Raw genomic sequence first — 13,026 nt, 5'->3', positions numbered from 1 at the left:
TGCTTAAACCGAGCTTCAATCTTCTAGAAACGCAATATCTCTCGATCAAAAATTGCTTATTCAAGGAATACGAGAAACTCAAGGAATACAAAGAGTTCAAGGAATACAACTCCACGTTTTTATTTCTCTATGTCGCAGAACATAACGCTGAAAAATACATAATTCAAAGAGAGAAACGAGCTTTTATCCGTATATTTTACGAAGAAAAAACATGCAAATCGCCCATAGAGTTTGTACAAAACATAGAGAAATTACAGAGGCGACTCACGATCTATGAATTCACGACCAAGAAAACGGAAAGTTGTGTACGAAAATTCAAAGAGTCCGTCTGCGATTTTCCTAAACAATATCAAGCTGTTCTTAAAAGAAAAAGAAAAAAGAAAGAATAGAACGAGGCAAGAGAAATTGAAACGGCGGTGGTTGCTAGCCAGAAACACACGCGAAAGGGTTGAACGCTTTCGTCGGACGGGTTTTCAACGAATTTCCCGGCAACGCCGTTGCAAATAACGCGTTTTACCGGGACGAACGAAAGGCAACACGAGCCGGTGTTGGTGTCTCGTGACTTCGCGGTTCGCGCGTGATAATAAACACCGGAAGCGGCGAGGAAAAATGCCAGCAGCGAAAAAAACTTTCTTCTGTGGAGGATCAAAGTGCAGCTCGTTGCGAACGAACGTGCAATCTCGGGGGGAAAACTCAAAGCGGCAGTCGTCGACGTGTTCGTACGTACGGGAAACTGCATACTGACGTTACCCATTTCCCCGAAAAATATACATACAAAAAGATATATATACAAAATGCAGACTGTTTTGTTCCTCGTTTCGACCGTCATATCCTCAACTGCGTATAAATGGCAGAGTTATTTTAAAAACATGTTTTTCAAGCGAAAGCGTGGGACGAGATTCGCCGGAATTGAAAAAGAAACGAAAATACGTGTCAGATATAATAGAACGTCTCGTAAAAATAGATTCCTGGACGACATTTTCTCGGTCAGATAGTCGTTTTAAAACGATGTGCGCCATTCGAACTGTCGAGAGACGCTGTCGATAAAATGCAATGATATTATCTTTGACCATTGTTGTAAATTGGAACGACGATCGCAAAGCAGCGACAGCAATCACCTTTTCGTTGCACGTGTTGCGTGGAAAGCGACGAGGCGAGGGTTTGTTTTTCGCCGTTCTTGCGCCTCTAAACGACCACTTCAGACATCGATCGAAACGCCGGCACACGTCGTTAGCCACAAAGTGACACCGTGTGACGAGCAACTCGCTACTCGAAACTGCCGCAACCCTGTTTAATCTTTAATTGGTGACGCGTGTTATATTCCGAATGGACGTACGTGTTTGCCGGATTGTCGTGGTTTTCAATAATTTTAACCATTTTTATCACTAAGAAGAGTCAATTTGCCACCCAATTGACAGACTACGCAACATTATTGCGACGGGTTCGTCAATGATATTTATCCACGTCGAATATCGATCATTGTTATCCCACAATTCCAAATTTACAATAAATATATAGCCAAGTAACGACACGTAAGTTCCAGCGGAAACCTCACCATCTCTCCCCATAAATTTCAACAATCAACGTTCACCCACCACCGGTGAGGTCAGAGCTGACCATCGATATTTTTCGTTCGACGAGGCATAAATCTCGACCAAACCAACCGACGCGACAGTGAAAAGGAACAACGCGGTTCCCGTGTGCGTGTAGCGGAGAGTATGCAAAGTTTGCGCGGAATAGCGGCGAATTAACCGCAGAAATCGATTTACTTCGGGCGGGGTTAAGTAACATTTTATGTAGCCGCGTACGAGGATCGAAGCGGGCTGCGTATACCTCGGCTGTAAATCAAGCCGAAGAAAGCCTACACACCAGCCAGCGGCCACACGAACACTCGACCTATAACTAATGAGCGATTAACAGTGTCGTGATATAAATTCTTATTTTTGCGGAGGACGCGCCTCGCCGCTCTATCCATTGACACATACATCGAACTGTCTTTGAATTCAGATCTGCACAGCTCCTTTGGTAATCGACGCCAGGCCGTTAATACGCGTTTGCTCTCTCGTTTGCATACGTTCAGGCGTACACATATGGCGGTAGTCTGTATCGTCGTGTGAAAGTTACACACGATGCGGTTTTACATACATCGAAATGGCAATTTTGCTACGTAGGCAGAGAAAGGTTTGTGGATGGAAAGATCGAGTTTGAAATAAGAACGTTTTGTTTGGCAAATGGTTTGATCCTCTACTTGCACGATGATCCGATTAATTCTTCGTTTCGCGAATCGTTCGGTTCCATTGCGTTTTCAATTTCGTCAAGATTTCGCGAATACCGAACGGACAAAAGAGAAAGCAGCGAGAGGCAGTTTACGGACATTAAATTCCCTTTTGCCTGACTAAAATCCAAGCCGTCTCGTTACTGAATATTCTATTCGCTACACACCCCAACGGCAGAAACAATTTTGCACGCGCCAATTCCTTTTCGTCGGGCCGAAAACTCGGCTGGAGCTGTGGCGCGAACGTTTCAATGGGTCAGATTCACGAAAAACTGTTCGACCGAGCCGGAATTTATTGGATTTCACTGCGCCGTTCCGCAATTACTTCGAATACCACGGACGATCCACGTCTATGGAATTCGCTTGCGACGCGAATGATAAATGGATCTGACGCAATTCACGAAGACGATTCGCGGTCATTGGGATTCCGGCCTCGTTGCCTTCTCCACTGCCAGCAAGCGGTTGCTTTTGTCTCTGAAATTTTCCGCGTTACGTAAACAAAACTGTTAAGAGGACAATCGTCTGCGAATTTCAATTGGTCGTCGATATTCAGCATAATTGTTGTCTGTTATACGCCTGTTATACGTTTTCATTTATCGAGCTCTTTAACTCGGATATCGATCATCCGCGCTTTCGTATACGACAGTTACTGGATATCTGACAATATTAGCAAGTCGATAACTTTCGAGTTGCGAATAAAGCTTTGTCGCGTAAACGATTTTACGATTTTACGAGTTACGAGATAAAAACATCGATATATTACGGTAACACTCGGTTTATATAAAAATTTGTCGCAAGACAAATCGAATCGAATTAAACGCCGCTAGAAAGATATAAATTCGTGGTCACATTTCTCTTTTGTGTTTCTGTTGAATCCGTTGAATGAATCATGCGATTGAGCAATGTAAATAGTCTACGTATGTCTACATACGGCATAATGAACGCTCGAAGTGACGGTAACATTAAATCATCGAGAAGTCAACGAGGCCTTGCAACGAACAGTTTTATGTAATACCGCTTAGAAAGAAAACCAGAGATGACTCGTTTTCTTACGCATATCTGCGAGTATGTCATCGGTAAATATACGTGCATCGACGCTTTTAAAGCGAAACTGTCCTCGCAGTGTTTTTTATGTTTTGTACCGATAGAAGCGTTGATTAGCGAATAAACGATGAAACTGCAGTCTCTTTCAACGCGTTTGGACGACAGCCACGATATCGGTTACAGATGCGTTGCGTTTTATCAATTGCGATTGAAAATTGCGATTGAAAATTGCTGGTCAGAATTTTCTATAAATCGTTTGATTAAGAAAATAGCTATTACCAGTAAATCCATGTTAATTAGTCAAATTCCATTTTAACATTTTGTAGCCATATCTACGATCATTTCGTACGAATATTTTCCGTGTTATTACGTTACGAAGAATATCGACGACAAAGTGTAATAACAGCTCGATCAGAGCGAGACAATTTATAAACCGACGGAAAATTCAATTTAGCGCGTCAATGATCGTTCATAGTGATCGACATCAACCGACAATGTTCACCAGGCATGAAAGCCTTCGTGCGGCCGACTTTTCCCTTTCGATCTGTTCACTGAATATTTTATTGCGCAACGTTTAAACATAACGATGATAACAATGCATAATAAAAAGTACAATCCAAGCGTAAAACGTTAGTCGGATGAAATAAAAAAGAAAAAAAAAAAAAGATCGAAACGGTCGTTATTGCTAAAACGAATCTATTCAATCGATAAAATTCGTATCAAAGTGGACGAAAAAAAAGTCCTCGTGACTTTATGCTATCAAATATTCTGTGCAACGTTGCGTCGTTGAATATTCGATGGTATCCGTGATAACATCGTCGTATTTCAAGCGAGTCTACATGAGAGCCATAAATAACCGAAGTACGACCATCCTGAAGCAAATTGCAAGTTGTAGCAAAATTTAATTTACAGGTTATATATCACCAACGAGCTACAGATACAAGCTTGTTAGCTTTCTTTTCTTTATCAAAAAGAACAAAATGGAAAAATTACACGACGATTACACGATAAATTGCCAAGGAACATCTAATTCGATTAATAATTTAAACATAACGAATACGCGTGCAACGTACGGCTATGTACCATCGTTTAAACTTTTAATAAATTTCGTCCGTGATCGTTGATTAAAGGACGAGCTTCATCGTTGGTGGAAATGCGGAGGATAAAAAGTCCTTTTATATTTCATTTAATTTTTATATCGGTATTTCGATGGTTCGAGCGAATTCGCACGATATCCATAACGTTGAACGACTCGAACGCTACAATTGCACGACGTTTGCCACGGAAGCCAGCGAAATCGGCGGAATATCAAATTTACTCGGCACGTTTCAATTAATGGAAACGCGTAATCGGCACAATTAGGCACGGGTTCTGCACACGCGAAGTAACACCACGTCTCAGCGTCTCGAGAAAAATGAACTTGTTACTAATTCCACGGACGGCGCTCTCTCGACGAAGGCAACTCTATTTCGCGCACGTACGCGGTCAGAAACCGGCCGTTTAGATTCTGCACGATCGCCGACTGCAGCTGGATCCTGTCGGTCCCATTAATTCGACTCGCGTCACACAGTTCGACCAACGCCACGCACGCGTGTACGCCAATTACCATCTCGATACCATCATGGGAAAACAATGAAGCGGTCCCTTTCGTTCCAGTCTACCATCATCGTGGTACGTTGCAACAGTATGGTTTGGTTCAGTAGTTGAATCAGAAACTGGTTCAGGGTTGTCGATCGATGAGTTAACTGCCTCTGCTAGTGTATGAATTTTTTACACGCTTCGAGTATTTGTCATCGATCCTGTCGAGAATGTGGTAGGTAAGGCTCGTGTAAAATGGTATCATTCTCGTTTTAAGACGCTATTAAGAAGTTATTTTTACGCTAGAAATATCGACGACTAAGTGACTATGTTTGTAGCAAAGGTAGACGGAAAAATACGGAATACGCAATTTCTAAACAAATCTAAACGAATTATCGATATATCGAAAAAAGAAAGAAACAAGCGAAATCTACTGATCAAATTTCTCAATGAACTTAATACGCGTGTGTATACGAAGAAAATTTATTTTCTAATTATGACAGATATTGATATGATATTCCATTCGAAGGTATAGGAAAGTGACAAATGCGAATGGTGGATTATCAATCGATTATCAATCAATTTCTAAACGCAACTTCGCGCACCTTCTCGTCAAATGAATGCTGTTGCGTTCCACGGGAGTAGAAGTACATCGCAGGACGATGATAATTACCATCGACGACTAGTGGAGTAAGAGGAACGAGTTTATTTCAAGTTATCGTAGGTGTCCTTGCAAGGGTTTATCGCGACCCGATGTCATAGAACGGATGCACGGGATCATCGGTAATTTTATCGACGCGACGGAATAATTAACGCGTGCACCAACCAAACATGCAAACTTTACGACACTGAATAGGTAATGCTTGTCGAATCGTCTCTTTTTTACCAGTGGCTGTTTTCTTTTTTTTTTTTTTCTTTTATCTTTTAGTTTGTGGTCACAGAATATATAGAGACAGTTGCCTCGAGTCTTGAATAATAAAACCAAAGCAGAATAATTCAGGTAGCTTACTTTTTGTACGTTAAAATTGACGATACGTGCGCTTAGAATCCTGCGTACTCTTTTTATTATCGATTTGGACGGAATTTAAAAAATGTACTTGCTGTTGCGTTAGCTTTATATCAAATTTATTGTCCGATGATAATCGTTTCACCTAATGTGGATTCTAATCTTGTAATAAAATAGTTTGGCTTCGATAGATCTATGTCATTGAATTATATGCTCGCGTTCAGATGGAATACGAAGCTTGCTTCGATTCCGCAATGACGGCATACCTGTTCTAGAATTAATTAAACGACGAGTACTATATTAGAGTCGCTGCCCTTGTTCCGGAATTAACCCAGTTATGCGCAAGGAATTTTCACAAAAAGTCGTTTCGATGGATGGCATTGAGTCGGTTGTACCGCTCGCCATGAAAACAGGAAGCGATCGGAGAGCAGAGAAAGGAAAGAATGCGCTCACGGTACAGCCGGTTTGCGCGTCCTTGCAAGGTTTTGTCGTGGAACCATTCGATGAAGTGTGCGAAACATAGATGCACGGAACATAGACCGAGATATCGATTGCTCGATTAATAATGTAACGACCTAGCAGGGGTGGTTTGCTTCTCGCGCCGACTATGTACGTAGCACACGTTTCATTACGTAACGCGCACTCGTCTTTCGAACTAACTGCAATAAATAGAATTCTTTGAAACTGTCGAAGGATATCGATATCCAAGAAAATTCTGAACATCGAACGTTAAAGAATAATTATTCAGATTAGCGTGTACATATATGAGAGATTCGATAAATCAGAAAATTGCTGTATTTGAGAGTCGTTTCGAGAGTCAAACGTGTTATCGTACAAAAATTACCTATAACAATTTGCACTACAACGTTTTTAGAAATATTTTTAGATATTTTTCAAATATTGCGAACAACATTGTGAATGATTTACTAGAATTCGTCAACGTGTAAAACCATTGGAAACGCGAGTCTCGTGAATGTATTTATTTTTGAAGAATATCGCGGAAAACGTGTAAAGCAGTAAAAATGAAACATATACCGACGAACAGGATAGAGATGATGTTTTTTGATAGCTTATCAAAGTTATACGTAACGTTGTCCATCGAACGAAGTAGTGACGCTTCAAAGAAGAAAAATATCATACGCGGGGGATTAATTTAATGCGAGGGGTAGAAGCGTTTTGTGGTCGATGCGCCTTTCAGGTACATGTTATGAACAGCTTTCTGGTTGAAACATGCCTCCTAGGCATAACAGTGTTGAAATACAGTTTAATGGTTCCCTCTGTTGTTCTATGTAACGCTATAGTCTATGGTTTCGCTAATGGAAATGAAATACATCTTTCGATTACAATAATTCTCCAACAACTAAATTTCGCATAATCTATCGTTTATTCATTATGGTAATAACGAGGATGATGAGAAACATAAAATAACAATAACGACTAAACTTTACCGATCGATCAAGATAATTTATTTCGTGTTTTAAAAAAAAAAAATGGATCTATAGATTCGAACGATGGTTGCAAGATTTCATACGATCACTTTTTAGCCAGCTGAACAAAGATATCTTTACGATGAAATAAAACAGCGTGTAGCTCGTTTATTCGAAGACAAAACTACGCATCGTTTCATTTTACGTAGCATAAAAACACAGACGCGTTATCGAGTTTTCTGTCCCATCCTCCCCGCGTATTTCGAATATATTTCAACGTAATGAATGGTATTTGCACCAAAATGAGATTTTCCACAGCTATTTTTGCCACGGTTCATGCCGAAATAAAACGCTTCAAGTGGTTCTTCAAATGTTCAAACACGCGTTTTATTATAAAAGCGATCCGCAGGAAAATTCTACCTGGTCGTTCCCTTTTTTAATAAAACATACGTCCTCGCGACGTAAAATTGCAAATAAAACACGCGAAACTTTTGCTCTCGTTCAACGCGACAATATCGAGTAAAGTTTCATTTTAATTTAGTTCAGCGTTTTTTCTTCAAAACGTATACTACACAACGACGCATAATATTTGTTCTTCCGTTCCCAGTCTCAAAACATTAATCCCATGGTTTTCGATGAATACGTCGTTTACAACATATACAATGTATTTAATGTTTCTTTTATTCCATGAGAGACAAAAGACAGATTTTATTTGAAAGTCGAGTATGAACCACGCTCGATTCTAAATCGTTTCAGCAATATTATCTTCGCCATTACTCCGAATATCAATATACATATCGATTCCTTAATATTGCCAGTCGATCAAACTTTTACCATTCAAAGAAACAGAGTTGAAATTAGATGCTTTAAAATGCACTCGATAGATCGACGCATCTCCATCGTGGAAAATTAACTTTCCAAACAACACCGATGTTATAACGAACAATTACACCGGCAACTGTAATTTGTACATTAACGAACCCCAGTAGCGCGGGATCGTTTGTTAGACATGTGTTTTATCGCTGTTCGCGAAACCTGATCGTGCGTGAAGCCGCCAATTTGCAGGTATTCAGTGGCACGTGTCCCGTTTCAGCGAAGAGTTGCTCGCGAGAAATCGATCTGTCGAGGGAAAAACGCTCGAGACACCACGATCGTGGTCGAGTCGAGATTATCAGGTAAAATTCCACGAGATTCCGTCATTTTCGACGCTTTCATCGAGAAAATGGCCATCGTAACGCTTCGCGGTATCGAACCTCTGCCAGCGAAGAAAGAAAAAGAAACTTTTAACCGCCACTTTAATAAACTGCAAAAGCGATTGCACAGAATAGAAAAGGAGAACGGTTCGCGCGGATGAATCGAGGATACGGTTGATCTAATAAATACCATAGAAAATCAAAAACCAATGATTTCTCCCGTGACCGAGTCTCCGAGCAGAGAGTAGCAAACAGATCGGTTTCGATCTTCCGGCCGCGTTTCTAACGTGTAGTGCAGACCGCAAACTCGAAATCCATCGATGCCGGATCAACGAGACCGACAGCGTGGATTGCTATTAACGTCGAGCTCGCTTTGACGAGTACTTGCCTGTGATGGACACGAGATCGAGAGATACTTAAGCGGAGCTGCAATCCGAAGATTAGACCGGACAACGTCCTCAAGTTTGCCGTGGTAAACCGGGTGCAGTTGGTGGTGTTCCAAGAAGACAAGTATCTTGCGTTAAAGATTAGCCGAAAATGTGCAAACTGTACATTTAAAATCGCATTGGAAACTGAAGATAGAATCTCGGAGATGTAAGAAGTTGGAAAATCTGGAAGAGATCGAAAGTAGAAAAAAGGATACTGTATAATTCCTTGGATGTCTGATGCAGAATCGAACCTCGTCGAAGCGTTCCTCCTCGACAACGATGTTTACAACAACTCCACTTCCTTAAATCGCCATATTTGCGATACGTTCCGCAATCCTAGCGAGGTAATCCGACTCTGATGCCAACGAATTGACGCGAAATCGATCGAAGAATGCATACGTCGGCGCGTGTACGTGCACCGACGCTTGCGTTCGCCCGACAAATACAGTCAGCTGGTATCGATTCCTATCGATCTTAGCATTCGCGTATGTACACCACGCGTGCATTTACGAACCATGTAGATTGAATTGCACGCACGCTGTGCTGGCATCGATATTCTCGGATACCGAATTCTTTTAAACGCGGTAATATTTTTTAACACTTTATCTTACTAAAAGATTTTGAAATTTTAGCAGAAACACTTTGCATCTATTGGAAAAAAAGATGGAGAATCCACACAGTCTAATTTTCACATACGATATTCAAGTTGTTTTCGTGAATTTACAAAAATGTCCTTTTATTAAATACTTGATCTTTTATTTTGATTATGAGATATATTTTTTGGAAAATCTAGTTTACCACACAATTACGGCATTCTTCTCATACCGGAAGTCAAGATCTGTGAATCTTCGACCAAACCCACTTTACGAAGAATACCGTTTTATCGAGCGATCGTTGCTGCATTAAATCAATCTGGGTTACAACGATAACCTGGCTATTCAGAGCTTCGCCACAGCTGGACAACGTTATCGAGGAGCATCGAACGAGATACCGTGCAAACAAGCTGTCTGAATCGCGTCCAATAGGAGGATTTCGAGGCTGTTTGTCCTCGGTTTAACGGTACCCTACCTTGGAAAGGGAATGGGTGAATTACGAGAGGCGTCCCTTCGCGAGAACGTTCAAGGCGAGGGATGAAAGTGATACAAGAGCTTAGACTTCTTCGAGGATTACAGACTCGTGAAATATGGACGGAGGAACGGCGGAAGATGAAAAGTTTAATAATTATGGCATAATGCGATATAGATCGTAACATAGAGTTATCATCCGGTGAACGAGGGAATGAAATTATTGTACTTTGTAAGAGCGTTGTATAAATACTATAAATATACAATACATTTACTACAACGCTTCGACGATTGTAAAATTACAAAGAATAGAAAATTTGCACGAATAAATTTGAATATTTCAATGAAGCTATTTTTGTGTTTTCTTTCGGAAACAAACGATCTATCGCAAATATAATTTCATTAAATATTGATTGCGTAAATTAAAAGGTATTTATTCCGAATGTGCTGTGATTCAATTTAAATCACGAAGTTTAAGAACGACAGATTAGATTTACAGCTCGATTACGATCAGGTTATCGCCGCTTTTAACTCTCCGATGGTGTTGCTGCATTATCCCTTAACCCTCTTAACCCTGTGCACAGTTATCGAGCCACCCCGGGCATCCCTCTTTCACGGTATTCAATTTCGTTTTAAGGATGAGTATCAAGTAAAAATTTCTGCAAGCTCCTCTTAGAGGACGGATATATTTCACCGCATCAAAGAATCTTCAATTAATTCCTATACCGACTGAATTTATCGCCATAAGAGAATAAAATTCAGTAAAATGAAATACTCGTTCAAGATCGTTTTAATTTCGTCTTATTCTAATTTTAATTCGCCAATGCCATTTATATTGAATTCTCAATTATTAAAAAATACAACTAGCAAGATGTCAGTATAAAATAACGAGTATTTGACAATTTTATGACGAAGAAGATAAGCTAGAAAAATACAAGAACAACACGGGAAATAGGAAAACAGAGAAAGCAGAATCCAGAGCAGAAATCTGGAGAAAAATCCTTAGGAGAAGTGGAGAAAGAACTGCAGGGTTCTGAACTAATCTCGATACGTACTCGAGGGGATGCAACAACACCGACGAGCTGTTTCCTCGTCTCACGTAGTTTCTTCGTCTCGTGCAACGCCCTGAATCGATCGATCCTCACCTTAGTACGGTGCAATTTACTTTACCTCCCCTGGTGGAAGACCAACAAGGCGAGTTGCGGAGGAAAGACAGAAACATAGCGAAGAAAGAGACGAAAAATGTATCGAACTCGATTCCATGATCTTTCTCTGTCGGAGGGTGTTCGATGAGTCACGCGTGTGACAACTTTCTCGGGGAGAGAAGACTAACCCGCGGTCCACGACTTATCGTAAAGGTTCCGGGTGAAAGTTCTGCCCCGTGTAACACGACGAGAACGAGAACCGATGTTCTTGGTAGGTGGTTATAACGGTACGCTGTTCGGTAAGCTTCGATTTTACGAGACTCCGCCTCGAATTAATTTATTTTTCGTAATCTCTTCCGACGCGCGGCGAGCATCACCACGCGGGCGCCGTAAGAGAATTTCCAGCGAAACAAAAGTTCAAAGTAAAGTCAGGAAGAACGGGAAAGGATTATGTGATTTTTCTGAAGTTCGAGCGAACACGTAAGAATCTTTCAATTTATAGTTTACGCGTGAGTGAAAGATTACGCGATATTTTGAACGGGAGAATTAAAACATGAATTTATATTATTCCAGAATGGATACTATCGTACAATAGCGAAGAAGGATTATGACTATCCCATAGGATTCGAGCACAAAAACAGAATCCATTTAATAAACTCTGGCGCAGTTATTCAATACAAACGGCTCTACAAACAGATCATTGTCATTTCGTATTCCGAATAAAATATTCCGTTATTTCAATTTCATACGTTACAACCATTCCTATTCATCCTCTACCCGATATCACACAATTTCTCCATATCGACACGCGCGGTAGATCCCACTACCTCGCCATAAATACGAACGCGTTAATAAAAACGATTCCGGTCTTTGATATCTCTACAGCTTGAAATACCATCTCTCTGTATCGTGATTTCGGATCTGCCCACGTGGCGAATGTCAATGTCTCGACAAGTAGCAACGACGACTTGATTCGTAGCTCGTCGGACGAGTCTCGCTAAAAGTAAACGATGAAAAGCAACCGGGGCCATTTCATAGAGCCATTTCTGACCGAGATGCGACGATGCGGCGCGCAAGAACGGTACTCGGACGAGTTGGCCGCTCAATAAACCGCGTACACTGTCGTTGCCCGTGGCAATACTAAATAATAATACGCCTGCGACTTGGCACCACCTTCGAGCAGCTACCGTACGACCGATCGAATGATTACCAACGAATTTACTCGAGACGACGTTGCCCTTTTACACGCGCCAATATTTGAATACTCGAGGAGAGCGCTATAACCGAATTTCCAAAGATTGAAAATCCCACTCAAAGGGAGCAGGTCTTGTAACGAGATTATAAACGATCCGGCTAATTTTGTCCATATTACTTTTGTCTATATTATTTGTTGTATAAGCAGGTACTTCGATTTTTATTTTAATAGACTATTTTAATGGACTATTCTACCGATTGCTAATCCTTCGATTTTTATAATGGATTCTTCAATAAAATAAGTATGGATCGGAGTACATTGATTTGGAGAGCTATAATTGTTTTAATTGATGGTATAATTAATTAATTTAATGGTTTCAAAAAACCCAAGCACCAACTCGTGCACATGCAATTCGTAGCACGTGAGCTGGCATTGTTACGTGAAATTCTTTGCCATCGACTAGCTAAAATATTTATGCACACGAGCCACGGTGTCGAGTTTTTACCAACGACCAACATACGGTATCGACTTTCTTCCACTCATCCGTTAGTGTCAATTCAGAATCTTCTAGCATCCATAATATCCGCGTTAGCGTCGTACGATTGTCGCACGATACACGAGCATCTGTCAACACGTCGCGAAAGCCAAGTCGCTACAAACACGACCGACCA

The 13,026-nt window shown here is 40.8% G+C and overlaps 1 protein-coding gene across 2 annotated transcripts in view; it reads right to left on the bottom strand.

Annotated features, from left to right (window-relative positions):
- Positions 1-13,026, bottom strand: part of LOC117163360 (uncharacterized) — a 146,269-nt gene that overhangs the window by 97,050 nt on the left and 36,193 nt on the right. Inside the window, exon 1 of one of the 2 annotated variants that reach the window (XM_076621933.1) lies at positions 4,403-4,427. The exons of the other annotated variant lie outside the window; for it this stretch is intronic. The gene's annotated coding sequence lies outside the window, so the exon portion shown is untranslated. Of the gene's footprint in view, positions 1-4,402; positions 4,428-13,026 lie in introns of those variants that run through there. 2 annotated transcript variants of the gene reach the window in all.

This window comes from Bombus vancouverensis, chromosome 10 (genome assembly GCF_051014615.1).
Source record: "Bombus vancouverensis nearcticus chromosome 10, iyBomVanc1_principal, whole genome shotgun sequence".
NCBI lineage: Eukaryota > Metazoa > Arthropoda > Insecta > Hymenoptera > Apidae > Bombus > Bombus vancouverensis.
Note: the sequence above shows the minus strand (reverse complement) of the source record. Positions and strands in the feature narration are given on the sequence as shown.